The sequence below is a fragment of the Oreochromis niloticus genome, linkage group LG4, assembly GCF_001858045.2.
Source record: "Oreochromis niloticus isolate F11D_XX linkage group LG4, O_niloticus_UMD_NMBU, whole genome shotgun sequence".
In the NCBI taxonomy this organism is placed as follows: Eukaryota; Metazoa; Chordata; class Actinopteri; order Cichliformes; family Cichlidae; genus Oreochromis; species Oreochromis niloticus.
In genome coordinates this window covers 1,419,360-1,443,658 of record NC_031969.2, presented here as the reverse complement: position 1 = coordinate 1,443,658, position 24,299 = coordinate 1,419,360, and the positions used below count along the sequence as shown (strand labels likewise).

The window sequence follows — 24,299 nt, the reverse complement described above, 5'->3', positions numbered from 1 at the left end:
TCCTTATAGAATATGATGTAAGACTATAGATCAACTTAGCTCAGAATATATAAAGCATATAAACAATTACAGCAATATGATGCAACAAACACAGCAGTGCTACTAATCCAAAATACTCAAAGCTTCATAGAACTGAAACAAACATTTATTTTTAGCTCCATTCTGCTGCTGATACATATGGGGCGATCGTGGCTCAAGAGTTGGGAGTTCGCCTTGTAATCGGAAGGTTGCCGGTTTGAGCCCCAGCTTGGACAGTCTCGGTCGTTGTGTCCTTGGGCAAGACACTTCACCCGTTGCCCACTGGTGGTGGTCAGAGGGCCCGGTGGCGCCAGTGTCCGGCAGCCTCGCCTCTGTCAGTGCGCCCCAGGGTGGCTGTGGCTACTATGTAGCTTGCCATCACCTGTGTGTGAATGGGTGGATGTCTGGATATGTAAAGCGCTTTGGGGTCCTTAGGGACTAGTAAAGCGCTATATAAATACAGGCCATTTACCATTTACTTTAGGTTTCTGAATATTAAACTTGTTGCTGCCTTTCATAGTGTGTAACTTGAAGGCCCTGAGTACTTTCTCCCACACTGAAAACACTGGGATGATAACATTATTTGAACATTACCTAATAAGACTGATTCAGGACAGACAGTTAGTTATGTTAAACTTTCCTAGCAGTCCTTCACAAACAGGGAACAGTCTGTCTATTCTCTCCATCTGTCAGCTGCTGCTGGCTCTTCCTCCTCCTCTTCCTCACACACTGCTGTTTGTCCTGGTGGATCATCAGGGGTGCAAAGCCTCACAGATGATGTGCAGCAGTGGGTCCCTCAGTCTGTCCTCACTCTGGACACTTGCAGTTGTCACACATGGAAATCAAATGTGTGATAAGCTGCAGGATTCAAACACAAGTGTAACTTATAAATACATGTTCATACTTTTATTCCACAATCAGAGAGAAAGAAACAGAGAGAGAGAGTGCAGGACAGACAGACAGGTGACAGTCTCAGGTGTATACACTGCTACAAAACAGCACAAGAGAAGGAGGATTTAGTGTTTGTGTTATTACGAGTGCTGAACAAGAAGAGTTCCCAGATGGTCCAGTGGACACATGTGTGACGCCTGTGATTAAAGCATCTTTCTTTCAGCTTAACGAGTGAACCGTCAGCTCGTTCAAACACACGTTAAAGTCTGTTTGGCTCGACACCACCGAACAGAGGCAGCAATATAACATAGCTAACATTAACAGTGCAGTGAATCCTGCTTGTGCCGTCATATTCAGGACTGCAAACCGAGCAGCATCACTGACTTTCAGCTTGTTGTGTTTGTGGATATATGACTGACTTTAATTATCCATAAAATCATCACAGTCTCTGTAAGATAAGGTCGACTATATGTATATATATGTATATATATATATATATATATATATATTGAGAAGTAGAGGCTTTAAAACCAAGTAAACGCTGAAAGTACAAACATCACTAATGTCACATAACTTTGCCGACATGTGGCCAACAGTAATGTTTTAATGTTCTTAAACATTCGCACATAAATAAGTGACATAATATTCAGTACTTACTTTTGACAGTTCACTCTTCGGCCGCTCCCTTCTGCCGTATTTTGCGGTAAAATTATCCACACCCACCGCCGTGCTATAAATTGTGGGATATATGGGACCACGAAGCGTGCACCGGACCACGCTTGATATTTGGGGAAATCGACGGCGCATTTGGAGTATACATTTGAAGTACACTTCGAATTGGGACAGCCGTCGTCGCGTGGCGGTGACATAATCACACTTAAAATGCGTACTTCAAGCGTGCAGACCCTGAATTGGGACACAGCCATGGAGTGCACACATGATTACGGCCTAATGATGTTCACCTGAAAGGAGTTCTCCAGTTATCCACTGCTAGTGAGCTAAACCATCAGATGAGAGTGGCAGGTGGGAGTGGGCTGACTTTTCAGTTTGATTTGATTTACTTAGTTTGTATATTATTTAACTGGACGGTTGTTTGTACTCAGATATATGTGTGGTGTGTTAGAATAACTGCAGTATTTCACTGAATGGGTTTTTTGTAGCTGGACTATGTCGGGGAAAATCTTTTTAATTTTATTGGTGGTGGTATGACTGGCATCTATTTAAGGAGGGATTTTTGAGAGACTGGGATGTTCATCTTTAGATGTGTTGCTGGTGAGCGTGTTAAACCGCCATAGAGCTCTGAAAAGCGACTGAAAGCTTGTGTGGTTGTTTTTTCCTATCTGGTGCCCTTCACATTACACTGCGACTGCTACACCATCACTTTATTTTTTTAGTTTCACTGATACAGTCTTGTGTATCATCTTTTTGGCTTCTGAAGTAGCCATACTGTCAAAAATATAGAGAACCAGTCCAATGGTCACCCCCAAATTATATCTCATATATAATGAATACATTACATTCAAGATGTATTGTCATGACTTTTACCACATATAGACTTAACATAGTTTATACAGCTATGATAAACTTGTATTTTTTTCTTACTTATGTTTAGCGGAGCAGCTGTTTTTCTGGCGCTACAAAGAAACAGACAAAACTATAAAGACCAAGGCAGTCTGTGATGCTGCAAACATGATTTTTTCATATTTTCATGCCAGTCCTACTGGGGCCCATTGTGGGCAAACAAAAACAAGAGGAGACATTTCAAAGTGTTTGTACTGCCCAGGGATGTCAGTAGACATCAATAATTGGGTCGGTACTCAAAAAAAACTCTGTGTAATTTTACTACAGCTAACTTATTTTAAGATGAACACAGCAATGTTCTGTATCTCTCTAAATAATTTATATAAAACTTGATCATCAACTGTTGTGTTTCTCAATGAATTGCTTTTGTTTTTGATTAGGTTTCCCGGTGCGCAGTTTGCCAGGCAGGTGCTGCAACAATTAAAAAACCAGCGGAATACATTTACTTATTATACTTATTTTCAAAAGTAATTCGTTACTTAGTTATTTTTTAAAAAACTTGATACACAACCTGAATACGTAATAAAGCATAGACCTTTCAGCCCAATTCTATTTTTTCTGCATCATATAAAATAGAATCAAATGGAAAAGTCTCTATTTAAAATTTGTTTTATTTGTTTTAATCTTTTAATTTTATGCACATTGCATCAAACAAAAATTAAATTACATGCAGCAGTCTTTGACTTGAAGAAATTGTTTACCATTTAAACCTATGTTCTGCATATTCCAGCATATAAAATAAACTAATGTTTTGTGTTTACACTCACTTTTTCAAATAGATGCAAGTAAAACATAGCAGAAATAAATAAAATCAGAGACTCAGCAGCTCTGAGTCCTGTCGCTCTTAAATCTACTGTCACCTGTTTAGCTGGAGTGGGGCGGGTGGAGGTTTGCCCACAGCGGTCATGTCAGTGGGGGGGATCCGGGGGTTTCTCTGTGAATGTCACATTCCCGTGGCAGCGTGCTCGGTGCTCGGTCAGACTGGAAGTTTAATTTTTCGCTTTAGAAAGAAGTTTTCTTCCCATGCAGAGCGGACGCTAATGTTTCTGTCACTTTTTATGGACTAAAAATCAAAGTAATGTGATTACTTCGACACGTTAAATGCAGCTTACTTACGGGAAAGTAACAGTGTCAATAGAAAATTGTAGTCAGTATAATCTTTTAATAATATAAGTTTGCATATGATAGAATACTGCATGATGACCTCTTTATAACTCAGACTGTTTTTGTTTCACTGTGACCTGTTATCATGCAGGGAAGGAGCAGTACCTGCTAGATAAGAGCTTAATAAGCAGTTTCACTTTGTACCAGGTAGAGGAGCCTCTCCTGGCACACGCACACATGCGCGCACACACACACACATATCCGCACATGCTCACACATCAACATTCCACTGAACAAATGTATTCACTGTTGTATTACTCTTCTTGTGTATAAATAAAGACCAGGGCAGTGGCAGAGTGCGAGTCCCAGAGCCCTCACTCCAGGTGCAGGTGCTCTGTGGCTGCCCTTGCATGCAAGTAAAACAGTGAGTTTCTCCTCTCTGATTCTCAGCTGAAGAAGTGTCTCAGAGTACATCTCTTGACGAACAGTAATCAAATTACTTTTTTGCAATAGTAATCCCTTACATTACTCATTACTTGAAAAAAGTAATGGGATACCAGTAACGCGTTACTTGTAATGCGTTACTGCCCATCTCTGGTAATCACTAAACAAAAAGTTTTAATGAATGTAACATTAGGTAGGAGTCTTGTTTTAAAGTAGTGCAGCATTGACAGTTCATGTCAATGCACTGCTATGTCGTTCCAAAACCCAGGGAACCTTTTAATGCAGTGTACATAAGTTCTTTAAATTGTTCCTCATCTACAACACCTCTTGGAAGATAAAGGCACACACTTATAAGGAAATCATCTTTCATAATACAAACAAACCCACTGGAGAACACTGTTTTTAACAAAGCAAAAACCTCTTCTCAGTTAGAGAACAGATGAGGGTAAATTCAGTGAACTGTTTACCTGGAGTTAAGCTGTAGTTAACCTATATACTGAACAGCTCTCATCAATGTACATTTGACAGTAACAGCGAGCCGCAAAATTAGAATTTATACATTAGTAAACAGACAAGACACCATTCGTGAGTAGTGACATTAGAATACTTTATTTGTTGAGTTTTGTGAGCAAAATGTGTTCCATTTGTAGGGAGCTATTGTACATTTACAAAATAAAAAAAGAAAAGTCAGAAAAACTTTGTTCATTGAAAACCTTGAGTTTCTCTAAACCCAGGGTTAAACTCAGAATTCCAGCTAGCGTTTGCTAGGAAAGTCCCAGTTTCAGTGTTTTTCTACTAGTCTTAAGCACTCAAATTGCTGGATGTTGTACGCAGTATGTTTATATGGCATACAAACATCGAGCGTACATACATATTTATCCCGCCCTGCATAGTAAGGCTGGTACTAAGTTCAGGAGTACCCTCTAACATAGGCTGGAAGTTGATAACTACTCCATACATTCAATTAAAAAAAAAACCATATGAGAATAACACATGAACAAGAAAGGGAGATGGGGTTCACCTATGTTAAATCAATCTGTCCCCACAGAAAGTCATGACACATAGTTACCAAGTATTACATCTGCATAACTGTTAGACACAATGACTGTAGAAAACATGGATGACGCAATAGTGCCTCCTCCCATTGTGCAAAAATGAAGCCAAAATATCCCGCTTGTGGAGGCTGCCATCTTGCAAATTTGGAGCCAGAGTCTGCGCAGTAGTGACTTGAGGTGGAGCGACTGTGTAACCCTCCCGCCCACACACCTTCTGGACGTGACCGCAAACACGCCCCCCTACACTTTTTACGTAGCCCGGCTGCTCCAGTTTTTTGCTGGTTTACCGCGACTCACGACTCGTTTAATTAAGGTAAATACAACCATGTCACTGTTATAAAAAAGACTCACAGCTTATCATCTTATAGTTCTAAAATCACTCTGTTGTTAATTCGTTTGCTAGATTAGCCGCTAGCATATGCACTGTGTTGGGGGCTTGTTGCTAGCTAGTTAGCGATGCTACACACCTGTTACTCTAATAGTCTGTAGAGTGTGCAGATGATCTCATCGCTGTCTAAAATTGGATAACAAAACCTAAGGAGTGCTGAATCCTTCAATAATACAGAGGCCCAGAGTTACTGTTAATATCAAAAATATAATGCTGTCCTTTGAGATTTTAACATAAGACTGTGAGTGTAATGGATCTAAAACTGTTTAAATCTTCAGAGCCCTCTACAGCCTGGTAACATGGAGACTTTAAAAACATCAGCAGAAGGTTTCAGTAGTGTAGAGTAATTTGTTCTTTTCATTTAATAATAGAGTCCACATTATATCAACAGCTACATTCACCCTGGGGAGAAACTAGTGAGGGAGACCATCAGGACCAAGCTGGGTTTCCTGGGTCCAGAGGTTTGGAGAAACTTCTTGCCTTTCTTTCATCACAGCTGTCCTGTGCCATAAGTTCTGTTGACCCACTCAAAAAGGCATCATTTAAGAAACACCAGGAAGACTGAAGCTCATCGCATTGATCAAGCAGGACTCATGATCTTCACCAGCAGCTCCCTCACAGGGAAATTTTCAGCACTCCTCCATAGGCCCGCCCCAGGAGATGGATAAACCCAGCATTTCATGAACACTGTGATGGAGACCTTTGGATGTGTAATGTTATAAATACTTGGATACTCCCCAGAGGCTCCAGACTTTTACATAAAGATATTATATTCAGTCCTGTAGAAAGTTATGATCCTCTCTCGTTACTCTGGTATGAATAACTCTGAATTACTTTATGGTAAATAACACACTATCTGCAAAAAACTGTTTGTAGTTCAACATACAATTGATGACCTTTGACCTTTGTTAGGGTTCAGAAATTGAGGAGGAAGACCAAAAATAATGACCACTGATCCTGCCGGGTGCAATTAGACGACATTTTAATGAATACACATGTGGAGTCCAACACTGTGCAGATTCAGTGTTGAACTGTCTTACAATAGTCAGAACAAAGACTTTATAGGGGTAAAATAGTACAGCCCCCCTTCTGTTGCCAGGCAGATCCAGTACAGCATACGTCAATCCAAAACCACAACCGTTCAGTCAACCCTTGACACAGTTTAAAGAACACCGTCTTCGGCTCGAACCCAGGTGCTTCCCCCAGCTTCGGTGTCGCTTATCTCTGGGACATCTGGTGTACTTCCTGGAACAGACTAACACGTACGCACCCCAACTTTGCAGTTACAGCAAAACACATCTTAACTTCTTACCTACTAAATGAGTATGTATGTGTATGTGTGTGTCAGCTTCTGCTGCCCTTTATTTCACCCTTCACTTCATCAGCTAAACCTTGTAACCTTTCCACCAGACAGAAGGCCAGCACGTACACAACTGAAACTATGTGTGTGTATGTGTGTCTCGTCCTTAAATGCTCTCTCAACTCACCCGTTGCACTTCTGACCTTTTACCAGAACAGAGGCTCATCCTTACATGTAATAACCTAACCGGAACTATATATGTAATCTACTGAATAAATGTTTTAATCAAGAGCCTCTACTGAAAGCTTAATCCAAAGATATAAATGCATAATAAAATAACCTGCTCTTAGCTTGCACTTAGACTCTGCTTTCGGTTTCACTTCCTGCAAAGCATGTAACTTCAAAAACATGTAACTTCCTGTCTTATTTTGGCACAGAGTTACTCTTTCACACTGCAGTCTGCATATAAACATTTAAGATTATAGATTCAACTCAACAGTTTAAAGTGGTTCTTCTTGGACCTGTAATAAAGACTAATATGATACCAATATGTTTGAACATTTGAACACAATATTCATAGTGTTATTAATAGCATGGTGCTGATGATTATAAAAATAGCAGCAAATAATAGCACCATAATATTTTACTACTCCGGACACTCCCTCCCTCGACCTCTGGACCACCAGAGGTCGCCATACACTATGTGGGGTCACTCCTCGGCCCATTCAGCTGCTCCCATGTCCATCCATGACGTCATGGACATCACGGTCACCGCTCTAACCCTCTCTAGGTGTCCTCTGGCTCAGCAAACCAGACAACCTCAGGTCATCTAGGTGGTCTAGTAATACGACGCCAGCTCCCACTTGAAAACACTTCATGCTTAAGTGGTCTCTGCTCCTTTTCTGGGTCCCTCTCTAGTAGAAATCTTCTCCTGTAAGGGATAGAAAACAAACAGCCTCTCTCTGCTACACCTCACTAATCTACTGTGTTCATCTAATGTTCCTTTAATTATTCAAAGTTGGTTCACAATATCATGTTCTGGGCTCTATCCTTTATATTAACTTTACTTAATCTCAATACTCTTTATGTGTGTGAGCAACGCTTTTAGTTCTATTAAACACACCCAGGGTAAAATATACACCATCCACATGTCAGCCTAAATCTCCGCTAGAAAGCACAATTCAAAATTTCTATCAGGATTTACGCCTCTTTTTGCTTCGAGCATATACACAACATGTAAAAGTTACTGTTAATGCCAGTTAGACAAGTTTCCATTATCTACAACATTTTGTTTCACCCGTCTCACCCCCACACGTTTCCTGTTCACTTATTGCATACTTATCTTTAACACCTTCTACCTCAGTAGTTGCTAAGCAGAAACAAAGCAACATGTGTTCCACCTTTGCCCTATAAAATAAATCTATGTCATGTTTGTAACTGTAAGCATGTTATGCATTCATTCACTACCCTCCACACCATTCCTGCGAGTTAGGAGCTATACAATTAAAAGCTATATCAAGTCTCCTCTACCCTAGAAATAAATTTGTGTAATATCTGTTTTAAAGCCTACATTATAACCACTTATCCTAAAAAGAAAAAAGAAATCAAACATTTTCTACTCCTAAAATCTTCACTAGTTTTCCCCCAAATTATCTAAGCATATCTTTTATTCCCACAGTTTCCCTTTAAGTTTTATATACAGCTTCTTATGAACACCAGCATTTTATCTTCTAAACCGAATTCAATTCATTTTAATTTAAAAATAACTTTATTTAAAAATAACAATTTCTGCCTCAATACTGCCATATCTAAATTATCAAAAAACCCCAAAATGTCATTAAATGATCCTAAAACCCATTTCAAATTAAACAAATTAAACCTTAAATCCCTCTCTTTTTTGACACATCTCATGTGGCAAAAAACTCAAAATGCTTCACCCAAGCTTAGGAAATTAAAACAACAAGGTTAGTCATATCATTTCTCAGAACAGCTCAGCAATCCTCCTCTCTGCTCCGGCCCTGCAAACCTGTATTTAAGGAATAAAATCAATTTAATCATCACGACCCATCTCCTCGAACTCCTTGCTCCTTCGAAATCTGGATCCTTGGAAATTCCTGGAAACAAAACCTGTACTTTACATTTCATACTCAACTCCCCCTTTATGATCCAATCTGTGTCATAACAAAAATAAACTTAAAACAGAACAGTTATCAATCATGTGTTACCTCAGTTACTGGTAACTTGAGTTACATCAAAAAATGTTTCCCTTTTAGCATTTAGCATTTTATAATGTATTAACATAATCTAACCCCAGTCGATAGAACAGAAGTTTTACTCAAAGCAAACATCAGCAACCCAAAATCAACATCCCCAGATTTAAGTCTCCCACTTGTCCTGCTTATGACAAAAGCAAAACAAACATAAGAAACCATCCCCTTTCTCCTTCTGGCATGACAACACGTCTGTCCACATGTCCACATTTATTCATTCCCTCTTTGGTCTAGTCACACACATTCACTCTCCTACATTCACACAAGATTTTTGCTATTACTGGAGCCTTCTGCACAAATAATCAGATACTCCACAATAGCAAATTGAGCTCATTTATTTGTTTTATTTGTTTTTCCTTCTAAAAAAAATAGTTCTTTATGCTTTTGACTGGATTGAATCGCTACAATCCTTTTAGACAGAGACTCACAACCAATCAGGTCTCCACCGGTAGACTCCTCCTCCGCCAATTATGATCTGGAAAGCCCACCTTATGTTCGTACTCGGTAATTTTATCAGCGCCGTCAGTTCACTCTCTTTCAGGCCTGCTTAGAACAAAAATGAGAAAAAAGAGAACTGATTATTAGCTCATCAAAGTACAAAACAAAATCACCTGACAGGTTTTTTCTGAGTGCACTACTACAAAAATTTTGGGCCCCTCTCCGACATATCCATGTTTAATCAAACTCCCTCTCTTGAAATAGAAACAACAGCCTCAAAAATCTGAAACAATCTCAAAGTTCACCCGTTCACTGCAACCTGGACCTCGTCAAAAGATCACAGACCGTTTGAACAATGTCTCCCTTCCTCACTCTGCCATGTTTTCATTCAGCCTAAGATATAAATTCAATTCAATTCAATTCAATTCAATTTTATTTATATACACAACAAAAGTCGCCTCAAGGCGCTTTATATTGTACAGTAGATAGCACAATAATAAATACAGAGAAAAACCCAACAATCATAAACCCATTACAACAACGTATCATCACTACATTATAAATTTCTTCCTATCCTAATCACTTGCTTTGATCAATCAGTACAAGAGCACTCCTAAGTCACTCTTTTAGACTACTTTAATCACTTTTCTTTTGTTTTTTCCATAACTCACTCCCCTGTCATATAACTTCTTTGAGTTATTCCTCAACTTCAAGCTTTAAGTCTATTTTATTAAACATTCACACCATTCTATCACTCATACAATTAGCAAGCTGATCTTCATTGCGTATGCTTGTGTTCTTAGCCAGGTTTAATCAATCTCTATGCATTAATCTTCATGAGCTTGTCTTTGTAAGGTTAATGCATTCTCTATTTGTGTGTGTTATTTTTGCATATGTGGCTTCGTAGTATTTCAGACTCCTTCACAATTCTCCAATTAAACAGTCAGTTTTTCTCCTTCCCCGAATTACTAGCCCAAACTTTTTGATTTCCCACCTTAAATAACAGCCCTCCTGGTCTTCAGCCAGGAGTTAGGGCTTACTTTTCAGGTTCATGGACACATCATTCTGTGAACAATTCAACCAGAAACTTGCCTTAATTTATCCATTGATGTTAACCTATAATTTTCTTCCGACCGCTCGAGTGGAAAATTGATCCAGGTCTGCTTGCCCCTGAAAATAACAAAACTAAGACATTTTCATTATTATCACAAGTGCTTAAACGACCCACTTCTCTCTCTCTCCTGTCACAAATACCAATGATGTCATGTGTATGTCATGAATATGAATATAAGCATTTTCCTCGTTGCATTTCATGTTAATTGAGTGTAAGCTGCTTTCTTCGTTGCGTGTCATGTGATCATGTTAATGAAGTGTAAGCTGCATCTTCATTGCATCCTGTATGGTGCTCTTCATTGCATTTTTATGTATTCATATTTAATTTATGCATCTTTTCACTGAGCTTTAGATTCAAAATATCTCACTTCTGATTTGTTTCAAAAATAATCTCACATGTAACAATTTGTGTATGTGTGTTTTCAATTCGTGTTCACCTCTTTTAAACGTGATATGGTGGACATCCCTAAACAATCATGAGTTCCGGCTTCAATTTTCAATCCAATTATACCCTGTATTCTCTCAGTCAAACTCGTTCGGCTTCACCTGACACTGGTCCTTTTCCTTCACAGTGTCCTGTGTGGCCTTCACATCTCCAGCAAACACAGGCTGGAGCAAACACAGGCTCAACTCAGCTGTTGTCTTCTTCTCTGTTTCTTTACAGTCTTTTCTTTTAGATTTATTCCCAGCATGGCAAATATGACATTCAGTGCCTTCAAACAGTCATGTCACACTGTTCTTCACCAGCAACTGTGTATGTTGCATCACGTGCTTTTTCATACTGCTGGACTATCAGTCGTCGTCAGTGTTAATGCTTTCACTTGCACTGTCTTTTGCCGCTAGTCCACGATGTTCTGTCGGTCTTCATCAGGAGATTGACTGTCCTTTAAGCTTCTTCTCAGGGTCCGGACAGAGTGACAGGTGAAGCTATCAACTTTTAGCCAAAAACTGGCTTATTTTTCCCAATGTTAATCTATCTTTTTTATCGGTTACTCAAAGTTTCATGTTGAGCGAAGTCCACCTGTATTGGCACACTAAAACATTCAATTAATATCCTTTTCATCTTTTTTTTATCTTAAAACCTCCATTTGCTTCATCTGCCTAGAGTTAACTTGTCTGTTTCTCTTCTCTGGGTCCACACTTGTCACAGTGAGTTTCCCTTTTATGGGCATGCAAAGTTCCTGTTCACTATTTCCTGTCACACACCACAGGCACACATATTTCCTGTTTCTGCAGACTCTGTCTCTCTTTGAATTTCACAGTCTACAAACAATCAGTAATTCTACTAAATCTTGATCTAAAAACAATACACCTTCATTTCACTCACACACACTTAAATAGAGCTCTTTCAAACATCAGAACAATTAACACTTCTTCACACACATCACCATTCTTTAGGTCAGTTTTGTAGCATCAGTCACACAATAATTTCTTAAGTGGGTGTACCAAGTGTATATACTTATGTGTTTTTGAACTGAGAGAAAAAGAAACTGAACCTCTCATAACATCACTCATGCATTTCTTGAATTAAAAGCACTTTCAAACTTTAAAACATCCTATTTTACATCACAAAAGAAATATATTTCACACCTTTTGTCACGGCTGGCGGGGTGAGCCGTGTGGTGTAGGAGGAAAGGGACCCAAAATGCAGGCAGTTGACTGGTGATGAGAGTGAAGTTTATTTACAGAAGTGGAGCGACAGAACAGGCAGTGAGGAATGACAAGCGACTGAAAGAACCTAGACTGGGAAAACTAAATGACAACCTAAACATGAGACGGCGAACGGAGAATGCAGAGAGACGTGGAATACACCGAGAAACACAGACGATCCGACGACGAACAGGAGCCAACACACACTATAAATACACACTAGGTAATGAGGAGATGACAAGCAGGGGTGGACACAGCTGACACTAATGGACATGATGAGAAGCAGACCTACAAAGTAAAACCGGAAACACACAGACTGTTTTACAACAAAACACGCAGGGACCTGAACGGGGCACAAAGGGGAGACACAGGTAGGGATGATAAACACGACAACAAACCCAAAGAATTAACACAGAATCAGAATAAACACCAAACACAAGATGAAACCAAAAAGGAACACAAAACGCTGGGTCAGCGACCCAGGACCATGACACCTTTATTTACTAGGTTTACTATCCTGCGCAAATTTGCGTAACTTCCCTAAACCCAATACCCCCTAGAATTACTGGCTTTTTTATTTTCTGGTGCAAGTCCCGAGGTGTTAAGCACCCCTGCTGAGATTTTCACAGGTCGTCAGCTTGTTTCTCCTACAGCTTTTGTTGTGCAAACCACCCATTGTCCTTGAGGCCTGGCACATTTGCATTTGCTCACTCAGAGTTGCTCAGATCCAAGGCAGGCCAAACCTCTGTGTTACAACTTTCAGAAATGCCTGATAGAAATGCTTCAACTTACTCATGAGATTTTGACCACATTTTTTGCAGAAGTCACAACTATACTGAATGCACGACCGTTGTTGCCAGCTGCAAGAAATGCTTGGTAGGGAACAGCTGTTCCCTACCAAGGTTCGTTTCAAAGTTTGAAAGACTTTGAAATAAAACAGACTTGTGTACCCATATATTGTGAATGTCTGTCTTTTGTATGTAGGTTGTAACACAGAGGTTTGGCCTGCCTTGGATCTGAGTAAACAAATGCCAATGTTGCGCACACACACACACACACACACACACACACACACACACACACACACACACACACACAGCAAATCTGCATTTATTTGTCCCACAAGTGGAAAATCTGCATTGTCATTGCAAAAAAGTGGACAGAGCAAGGTATAGAAAGTGCACTATACAAACATTTTATATATATATATGTATATATATATATATATATAGTTATACACACAGACACATCTATATCATATATACACACACACACACATATATATATATATGTATGTATATATATATCACCAGTGTGTGAATGTGTGCGTGAATGGGTGAATGACTGGATATGTAAAGCGCTTTGGGGTCCTTAGGGACCATAAAAGCGCTATATAAATACAGGCCATTTACCATTTTACCATATATATATATATATATATATACACACACACACATATATATATATGTATGTATGTATATATATATATGTGTGTGTGTATATATGATATAGATGTGTCTGTGTGTATAACTACACTTTATGCACATTATATAAGGTGTGGCTATATAAATATATAAATATATGTACAGCTCTGTGTATATATGTTTATGGACAGGCATGCAGGCAGGTAAGGAAGGAAAGCAGCCTTGCAGGGAAGGAAAAACTTGAATCTCTCATGGTTAGGGGTTGGGGGAGGGTGTGTTTGCACAACAAAAGCAGGAGAACAATGGAGCTGACAACCTGTGAAAATCTCAGCGGGGTGTCAAGAGGTGTTAAGGTCGGGGGGAATTTACGCAAATCTGCGCAGGCCAGTAAATCTAGTAGTAGGGACTTGCACCAGGGAAAAAAGGCTCAGTAATTCTAGTGTTAAAACCCTTCTACTCACCGCACTCACACACTTCAACTGTGACACTGAAACTTAGTCACTGATCACACATTCACAGCAATTAATTCAAACTCTATTTATACTCTCATAATAAGCAAAACCAGCCTCTTAGTTATAGGCATTTAGCAAAATTGGCAAACAATAGTTATAAAGCTCAATAACCCTCTAAACTGAAAGCAACACTCTCCATGCGCGTCACCGCTCCTCATTTGCATAAACACACACACCATTAGTGCACATCCGGCAGTGCACTGCTGACACAGAGACTTCTCTCACACAAAGATCTCTTATTTTAGATTTTAGGCCTTATCGCTCCTAGCAAATTTCGATGAATTTAACATAACGGCTCCAACCGATAAAGTCCCAGACTTTTTTGCAACCAATTCACCGGACCAGCTCCAACCGTTCTGTCCAGATTTTCTAGCCCTAACTTAATTTACAGGTAGCCAAACAAGCGCAGATAGGGGCTCCAACCCCTAGCAATTTCGAAGGTTCCCCAGTTCTTCCCGGCTGTCGACCGTACTAACCCTATTCGCCGATAGGTCAAGGGTCAGCGTGCTGCCCAGGCGCAAGCGTTACCAAGGAGAAAAGTGCGCTTCTTAAGGGTCCCAGACTCCTCGTCCTAAAGTAATTTAGAATAATTTGAAACAACAATCTACACCCAAAACAGGATTAAGATTGAGGCAGATCTCCCGTTGTGGACATAGGGGACTCTAACCCACAAAAATGACCATCACACGTAGACCAAATGACCAACGGGACTTTAACCCACACAATGACCAAATTCCCTATCACTCTAAGTTCACTTAGCAGTCCAACTGCTTGGCAGTCCAACTGCCTTAACTCTCTCAGCAGTCCAACTGCTTTAACTTTCTCAGCGGTCCAACCGCTTTAAAACCTCAGTACTGTACTTTATCACTTTCATTATCCTTATTTCAATTTCAATTCCCCTGAGATTTTCACCAAAATCAAAACAGACATTCATCAGTAATTTTCAGTGAGTAGACTTTAATTTTGTAATGTCCAATCTGGCACACTTTGGAAAATTCAACAGGTATGTGCCTTACCTTTGGATAAGCCGGCTTGTCTCTCACTTCTGACCACTGACTCGTATCTCTCCGTCTACACCTCCAAAATTCCCCCTGTCACCGGACGATGCCCCCAAATGTTAAGGGTTCAGAAATTGAGGAGGAAGACCAAAAATAATGACCACTGATCCTGCCGGGTGCAATTAGACGACATTTTAATGAATACACATGTGGAGTCCAACACTGTGCAGATTCAGTGTTGAACTGTCTTACAATAGTCAGAACAAAGACTTTATAGGGGTAAAATAGTACAGCCCCCCTTCTGTTGCCAGGCAGATCCAGTACAGCATACGTCAATCCAAAACCACAACCGTTCAGTCAACCCTTGACACAGTTTAAAGAACACCGTCTTCGGCTCGAACCCAGGTGCTTCCCCCAGCTTCGGTGTCGCTTATCTCTGGGACATCTGGTGTACTTCCTGGAACAGACTAACACGTACGCACCCCAACTTTGCAGTTACAGCAAAACACATCTTAACTTCTTACCTACTAAATGAGTATGTATGTGTATGTGTGTGTCAGCTTCTGCTGCCCTTTATTTCACCCTTCACTTCATCAGCTAAACCTTGTAACCTTTCCACCAGACAGAAGGCCAGCACGTACACAACTGAAACTATGTGTGTGTATGTGTGTCTCGTCCTTAAATGCTCTCTCAACTCACCCGTTGCACTTCTGACCTTTTACCAGAACAGAGGCTCATCCTTATATGTAATAACCTAACCGGAACTATATATGTAATCTACTGAATAAATGTTTTAATCAAGAGCCTCTACTGAAAGCTTAATCCAAAGATATAAATGCATAATAAAATAACCTGCTCTTAGCTTGCACTTAGACTCTGCTTTCGGTTTCACTTCCTGCAAAGCATGTAACTTCAAAAACATGTAACTTCCTGTCTTATTTTGGCACAGAGTTACTCTTTCACACTGCAGTCTGCATATAAACATTTAAGATTATAGATTCAACTCAACAGTTTAAAGTGGTTCTTCTTGGACCTGTAATAAAGACTAATATGATACCAATATGTTTGAACATTTGAACACAATATTCATAGTGTTATTAATAGCATGGTGCTGATGATTATAAAAATAGCAGCAAATAATAGCACCATAATATTTTACTACTCCGGACACCTTCATCAGGTTTTATTTAATTGTGTTAGAGAAAATCTCATATGCTCTTCATGCAGCTGAGTACATCACGTGTTTAAAACGGAAGCTGTGCAGGTCTGAGATCAGCAGTTTTGTGAACCACCAAACTGAGGTCCTGTTAATGCTGATATATAGTGACACAGTTACATGAGTGATTAATCCTTTTGACTTTTTGTCTTTAACTTTATCAATAAAGCTGCAGCTTTCACTGACAGCACATGTGGTACTTTAACCTTTGTACGGTTTTCATCAGTTCATTTCCAGTTAACATGTGAACATGTTGGATGATCTGTCTGCTGTCACTGGGTGGTGCTGAGGTCTGAATATGAGGGCAGCTCCTGTAATCACAAAGAGAACAGAACCATCAAACTCAGATATAAATTTTATCCCTCAAAATTGAAATAAAGCTGATTCTTCTGTCCTCACACACACTTTAATCCATAGTTCCTGATTAATGAGGAGTTACTGAAGTACAAGCTTTTTTTAAAAAAAATTTGATGTTACTGTCTTTACAGATGTGGCAAGAGACTGAAAACATGCTGTTGTTTGCACATATGTAATAATCAGCTCTACACAGGAGCTGAAGCAAAGTGCAGCCTGTTGCTTTACAGTATAATACTTGTAATGAAAGTACAGTAACAGTAATTAGTGACTGAGCAGCCCGGGGCGTTTCTCTTGATTTCTTTAGTCAGGGTAAATCCATTCCCCTTCACGGATTAGCTAAACAAAGTTTATAAAACAAGTTTCCCCAACAACTGAGTGCTCATTTTAGCTAGCTAGGTCTCAGGACCTAGCTAAGGACGGTAGTTATGGATTGGCTTACAAACACGTTCAACTTACCGAAAAAGTGCAGCGGGGCCTCGGGTCCTTCTGTCGGGTAGTCCAGTTTACTGAAGAACACCTCCGGCTGTCAGGTTAAAACAGCCCGTCGTGTTTTCGTAGCGTAAACGCTGGCCCTCCTCTCAGAGCCTACGCTCTATCTGCTACTCCCGAATAGAGATACGCAAGTTTCTCCGTGACTGGAGCTGCCAGTCAAAGCTTCTACGATGTCGTTGCACCCCAATTTAACATCACCGCTGTAGGAATTAGAATCAAACTTATGGGAGAGGAGACCTCTTGGACATTAATCAGCGTGATGAGAACTATTGATAACAAAAGAAAGAATCTATCGAAAAAATTATCTGAGAAGAATTAATTTATTTTAGTCTGACCCCAGTCCCATCCGCTAACATGGAGGAAGTGGGGTTTATGATGTATACTGCAGCCAGACACCAGGGGGCGATAGAGACGTTTTGGCTTCATTTTTGGGAGCTGTCGTATCGTCCATGTTTTCTACAGTCATTGGTTAGACATCTGAGGAAAACTGAAATTTGTTTTAAGATGAATAAATTGTTACTTTGCTTCCAATACTTGAAACATTATCTGAATATAATACATAATATATGGCTTGTCTCATGCTTACCCAACTCTTGTCATAACTGAACCATAAATACAAGTAGATACAGAGAACACAGTCACATTATTTTTAAAACCAAAACAAACTGTTCTATATACTAAACACTTTCAAGCTATACATTTTAAAAATGTACAATTCTGGAAAAGGCAGGGTGCCAGGAGCAATCCCATTTAGAAACACTGTGAACAACCCAATTTCATCCCAAAAGGTCACAAGTTTTAAGCACAGGTTTCCACCACAGTTTTCCAGAGTTGACTGTGTAAAGTAGTGCAGGATTGACACTTCATATCAACGCACTGCTATGTCTTTCCAAAACCCAGGGATCTTTTTAATGCAGTGTACATAAGTTCTTTAAATTGTTCCTCATCTACAACACCTCTTGGAAGATAAAGGCGTAAGCTGCTCGTTGGCGCTGCACGTTGTGGAGCATCCCTGACCCCTGATCCAGTGTTGCCAACTTAGCGACTTTGTCGCTATATTTAGCGAGTTTTCAGACCCCTTAGCGACTTTTTTTCTAAAAAGCGACTAGCGACAAATCTGGCGACTTTTTCTGGTGTTATTGGAGACTTATTTATGACGACTTTTTGACGTGAAAACGCGTATCGCTCTTACTCTCAACAAGCAGCGGTGCTGCCATGGGCACCTCACCCGTGCCAAAGCACTCACAGGCGGAGGATAGTCCTCCCCCAGCTGCTATCAGGGCAGGAGATGTTCACACCTATGCCTCCAAACGGCAAATGAATGAGCGAAGCCGCTGTTCCCGCACTGACTGTAACGCAGTCAGTTCTTCTTTTACTGTTATGCTGTTTTGTGGATTACAAGGTTTAAAACTACTTATAAACACACACACACACACACACACACACACAGTAGCGGTTTTTGATACGGGTGACATGGGCGGTTGCCCGGGCGGCAACGTGGTGGGGGGCGGCATCACGGGCATCGGCAAAAAAAAAAAAAAAAAAAAAAAAATTGCTCGTACTCATGCTGTCCTGACATCAGCCAGCGCATATTGGGAATGTCATAGGCACCGATCGGTTTTCTATCGCCCATTTGCGGGGAGTAAGGGCGCCCTCCGTTTGCGAGGTGCGCCTGCTGTTTGCGGCACAGGGAGGAGAGGGCGGGGCGGTGGGGGATACTCTGACCGGCTGGAGCGGCATCTAATAACCAACTCGCAAAATAAAACAAAATAAAAACAAACCAACAAACACGAAAACACCAGACATCATGATACAGACTTATAATTTCTATACACGAAAAGTGAGCGTGAGAGCCCTCGGTGCACCTGCTCGCTGCTGAAGTCAAAGTAAACTTTATTGTCATCTCCGCTACATACAGTAAAGTATATAGAGAGACAAGACGACGGGGCTCCAGTTACAGCAGTGCAAGTAAACAAACAATAAATATAAGAAGAGTAAGAAAATAAATATACACTTTAGGACTCGGGGTAAAGGGATCAATAACAATTTAAAATGTATAATTTACAGTTTGATGATTTAAAGTCTCACACACAACCCGTCGACAGGGGAGGGGGCAGCTGCTTCCAAATAGAGCACATTTTATTCATAATGATGTCAATCCAAGCCCATTATGTATTCATGATTTGAATCCTGGGTTGTGCAAAATCCCAGAAATACACCTTAGACAAAGTGAATCTGTGAACTAAGGTGTAGGTCTATTAGGATATGTTGTGGTGATCCTCGGGTTGAAGGATGGGTGTTCATACTGGAGTGCAAAATTAAAACCAATGGAAGATGGACAAGAAAAGTTCAAAGCCATGCTCAGTTTAGAAAAATTAGAAAAGAAGAGGAGGAGAAACGAGTAAAAGATACAGGTAAGCAGATGTGTCATTGTGGCAGGTCATCCTGAAACAATCAGAATCAGAATACTTTATTAATCCCTAAGGAAATTATGTGGGTTACAGTTGCTCCAAGAAAAAATGGTAAAAATAGTAACAGTAACAGACTAAACTCCAAACAATACATTATGTTACAGATTTTAATATTAATTAGTCATTGTCAATTGTTGATTTGTCCTGTTCTCATTGTATGACGAATTATGATGGCTGTTTGGTAGCTGTTTGCATACTATGCATACTCTCTCTCTCTTCATATGTGTCTGTGTGTGTTTCTCTGGCGAAATTCAGTATGGTTCCGATAACAGTTTTATGTTATTGTACAATCCTTAATATGTTTTATGTGTGAGTGTGAGTGTGTGTGTGTGTGGGTGGGGGGCGCCAGAGGGAGTGTTCGCCCAGGGCGCCAAACAGGCTAGGACCGCTACTGCACACACACAAAGTAACTCCACCAGAGTGCCAATTTCGGGTCACTTTTGCCGGTCCAAGCCCAGATAAAGGAGCAGGGTTGGAATTGTGACATTAAAAAACAATAATTACTAAAAGAAATTTAATTTGTAGATCTAAATAAATTCTAACTGCATTTAGGACGTTTTTTACTCACTTTATGTCTCTTCCACGATGTTATTTCTCTCTCCAACAACGTAGGTTACAATTACATTAGCGTGACCAATTATGCAAATTAGGCGATGACGTCATTTAGCGACTTCTAGCGACTTTTAGGACAGCCAATAGCGATTTTCCTTACTGAGGAGTTGGCAACACTGCCCTGATCATAAAATTCAATGTTGCAGGACTGTGGGAACCCGAGTGGTGGAAGGAAGTCAGTCCCAGTTACACAGAGCAGCAGATCTTCAAATGTGTGGTCCACCTCTTGCTCTGTTAAAATACATACAAGTAGTAGATAAACCTCAAAATGTATAGGTTAATGAACCAAAGATTTATAATCTGTTACACTATGTGACTGCATAGGTAAGAACAGCTGTATATTAGACAGGTTTGTAACCCAGAGTAAAATCTGTTTTACTAGATTTTAGTAATTTCCTGCACTTTTCCTGCCATTGAACACCTCCAACCACATGACTATGCTCAGCCAATCGGATGGCATGTAGGTTATAGTAAGCCTGTCCCAGCTTCCTCCCGTCCGATGTGTGGAGGCAAGCCAGGTGACAGAGGTGTTGCAGGTTTGTATTGGCAAACACTTGCTTTTCCCGTTTTAATGCATTTTTTATAACACCAACTATAACCTTATGCGACTTAGACGCTGATTACTGTCAGCCAGAGCCGTAGTGTTGTCGTGCACTGAACGGAATGGAATTGGTGAGTTTGAACTTTTAATTGACTGTTTGTGGTGCTACCAGCTGACGCTAATTGGCTGCTGCCGGTTCAAACAATTTGTTATTGAACAAATATCGGTCAAATCAAAAATCAAAATCAAATGTTTTGAAGCTATATAATCTGTATATAGCAGTTGAACTATCTTAGTTAAATCCTTATTGGTTAAATATACTATTTATTTATTTATAAATTGTGTACACAGGAACAAGAATAACTTACTGTATTTAGCTTAACTGGCTGACATTTCCCTATTATTCTTGTGATTTCTTATTGGGCCTGTTTATTTAATGCAGGCCAGGTGACCCTTTTTGGGTATGAAAAAGGATGGCGAGCCAACGAACGGCTAGGAGCAGGAATCATTCTGCATTGAAGCTTCCACTGGTCTGGTAGGAAGTTATCAAAGATGACGCTCTGTCCCCATTTTCCAATTACACTGATTTCCACAATCTTACACACCATTCCCCCCGTTTATGGACAATAGCACTTGGACAGCTCTTATGGACACTCAGATAAAACTCATGGACTTTCTCAGTGTGGATCAGTGTTTTCGATGTTGACGTGTGTTGTTTATGGGGAACATGTTTTTTTTGCGAATCTATATTGCTTAGTATAAGCTAGAAGAATTACTTACGGTTTTTGAGTAATTGAACCGCTGCAGCAGGAGTGATTATTTAAGTTTTCCTTTTCTTTTCTTGTTATTTTCTTTGGTTTTGGTTAAATACATTGTCAGGAGTTTTCCTGTTATGCAACTCAGGTCAGAATAAAACGCTCAGACAGGTTTAACGTGTACACGGTCGAGACTCAGGGAGACTCGCCTCTGCAGCAAAAAGAAGCAGTCTTTTATTAAAAGCACATACAGGAAGAGATACAGGAAGAGAGAAAATAGCTGCTGCGTGCAGGCTTCCTGTGGAGTACAGAGTGTAACTTCCCCATTTAGGAGTCTGCACAAAGTGTGACTTACTGAAAGAGCAAACATAAACATAAAGAGCAAAAGATAAAGTAATAAAATAAAATAATAATAAAAATCCCCAAATCCTGAAATCTTTTGACATTCCCACCTGTTGTTTGATCTTTCCTTCTATATATGTACATAGCAACCACTAACAGTGCATCAGTCTATGGCCACTTGTAGACATTTTTAGCCAAGACATCATAAAATAGGGGGGTTTGTGAGTATGTTATATCCAAGTGTCTATCTCATTATCATCTTCTTCATTCTGTGATAGGGTGATGTAAGCATGAATTGAAGCAGTTACCATTTTTGATACCATGTTCTTCAAACAAGGTATGACACATGAAGTAAACAGACACAACAACAGCAGAAGAACACCAATAAAAACAAGGCCTTTAATCAGCAGGGACTTCCAAGAGCCGCTTAAAAGCCACGTAAGCCAGTCTTCTGTGTTTGTGGCATAGTCTCGTTGTTGTGCATCCCGAAGTTGTCTGAGTGTTTTCAGAGCATCAGTCATGTTCGGTGAGTGCACATTATCTGGAATGTATGTGCAACATGTGTTGTTAAAAAGGATACATAGTCCGCCTTTCTTGGCGAGAATCATGTCCAATGCTACCCTGTGTTGCATTACTGCAATGCGCAGGGCGTCAATTTCCTGATCCTGTTCCTCGTCGATTTTACATGAAGCATTCAGAAAAAGTCCAAAGCGGTAGTTCAGAGTCTCTATCCTTAAAGCGTGTTTTCCTACCCCCACCCATGGGAAGAGTGCGTGAGTAACTTTCTGTCTGTCAGTCCAAAGTTTGAATTCCTCTGGGACATTGGAACCCCACACAGAATCATGCTGCTTGAGGTTCGGGGTGCTTCGTCTTTTCCTTGTTGTTGATGTTGAAGTTGATGTGGCGTCCATGGTTATCTTGAAAGTGTGGTCAGATATGAAAATGGGAGCGCACTGACCTGTCCAATTCCCAGGAAGGATGAAATAGGCCTGTTGGCCACAGATCCAGGCCATCCCTTGCACCCAGAAGGTGCCATTTGAGATGTTGTTGCTTTTCACGGGCCCTCCAGGAGCGTGTGTCTGTACTGCTTTGCAGTTGGTGGTGTTTCCCATTGGTGTGGATCCGTTCTCTTGGTGGTAGCATAGGCTGTGGCTCAAATTCCCATTGTTTTCAAGAAAGACTGGGAATGATTTAGCCTTACTTCTGTGCTTCACTTTCAGGTCAACCCAGAACCATTCGTCACATGTGCCATTTCGCAGTCCTATCTGGAGAGGTTCCTCATGGTTGACCACGATTCCCTGGAATAGATACCCAAGGCTGGCGTAGCTCGCGGCACACTTTGCTTGAATTATGTCCATTCCCTTCGCATACAAGGTGGCGTATTGTGTCGTTGGGGGCATGTAGGAGCAAACATAGCAGTCTTTTCTGGGTGTGCTGTCATGTATATATCGATACCATGCGTTGTTCATCCATGGGTGAATGTGGTCTTGTGTCTGAACGCTACTCCAACAGAGGTCGATTATCTTGTTAATAATTTTACCTCCTCTCTACGTACGACTCTGGATACTGTAGCTCCTGTGAAAACTAAAGCCTCAAATCCGAAGTACCTGACTCCGTGGTATAATTCTCAAACACGTAGCCTAAAGCAGATAACTCGTAAGCTGGAGAGGAAATGGCGTGTCACAAATTTAGAGGATCATCATTTAGCCTGGAGAAATAGTTTGCTGCTTTATAAGAAAGCCCTCCGCAAAGCCAGAACATCTTACTATTCATCACTGATTGAAGAAAATAAGAACAACCCCAGGTTTCTCTTCAGCACTGTAGCCAGGCTGACAAACAGTCAGAGCTCTACTGAGCCAACAATCCCTTTAACGTTAACTAGTAATGACTTCATGAACTTCTTCACAAATAAAATTTTTATCATTAGAGAAAAAATTACCAATAATCATCCCACAGATGTAATATTATCTACAGCTACTTTTAGTACCATCGGTGTTAAGTTAGACTCTTTTTCTCCAATTGATCTTTCTGAGTTAACTTCAATAATTAATTCCTCCAAACCATCAACGTGTCTTTTAGACCCCATTCCTACAAAACTGCTCAAAGAAGTCCTGCCATTAATTAATTCTTCGATCTTAAATATGATCAACCTATCTCTAATAATCGGCTATGTACCACAGGCCTTCAAGGTGGCTGTAGTTAAACCTTTACTTAAAAAGCATCTCTAGACCCAGCTGTCTTAGCTAATTATAGGCCAATCTCCAACCTTCCTTTCATATCAAAAATCCTTGAAAGAGTAGTTGTCAAACAGCTAACAGATCATCTGC

At 40.2% G+C, this 24,299-nt stretch overlaps 1 long non-coding RNA gene across 1 annotated transcript; it reads left to right on the top strand.

Annotated features, from left to right (window-relative positions):
- The first annotated feature begins 20,797 nt into the window (after positions 1–20,797).
- Positions 20,798–21,973, top strand: LOC102075499 (uncharacterized). Its single transcript, XR_002062013.2, has 3 exons — positions 20,798–20,870; positions 20,948–21,006; positions 21,318–21,973. It is a non-coding gene; the product is annotated as an uncharacterized LOC102075499 (long non-coding RNA).
- Positions 21,974–24,299: the final 2,326 nt, after the last annotated feature.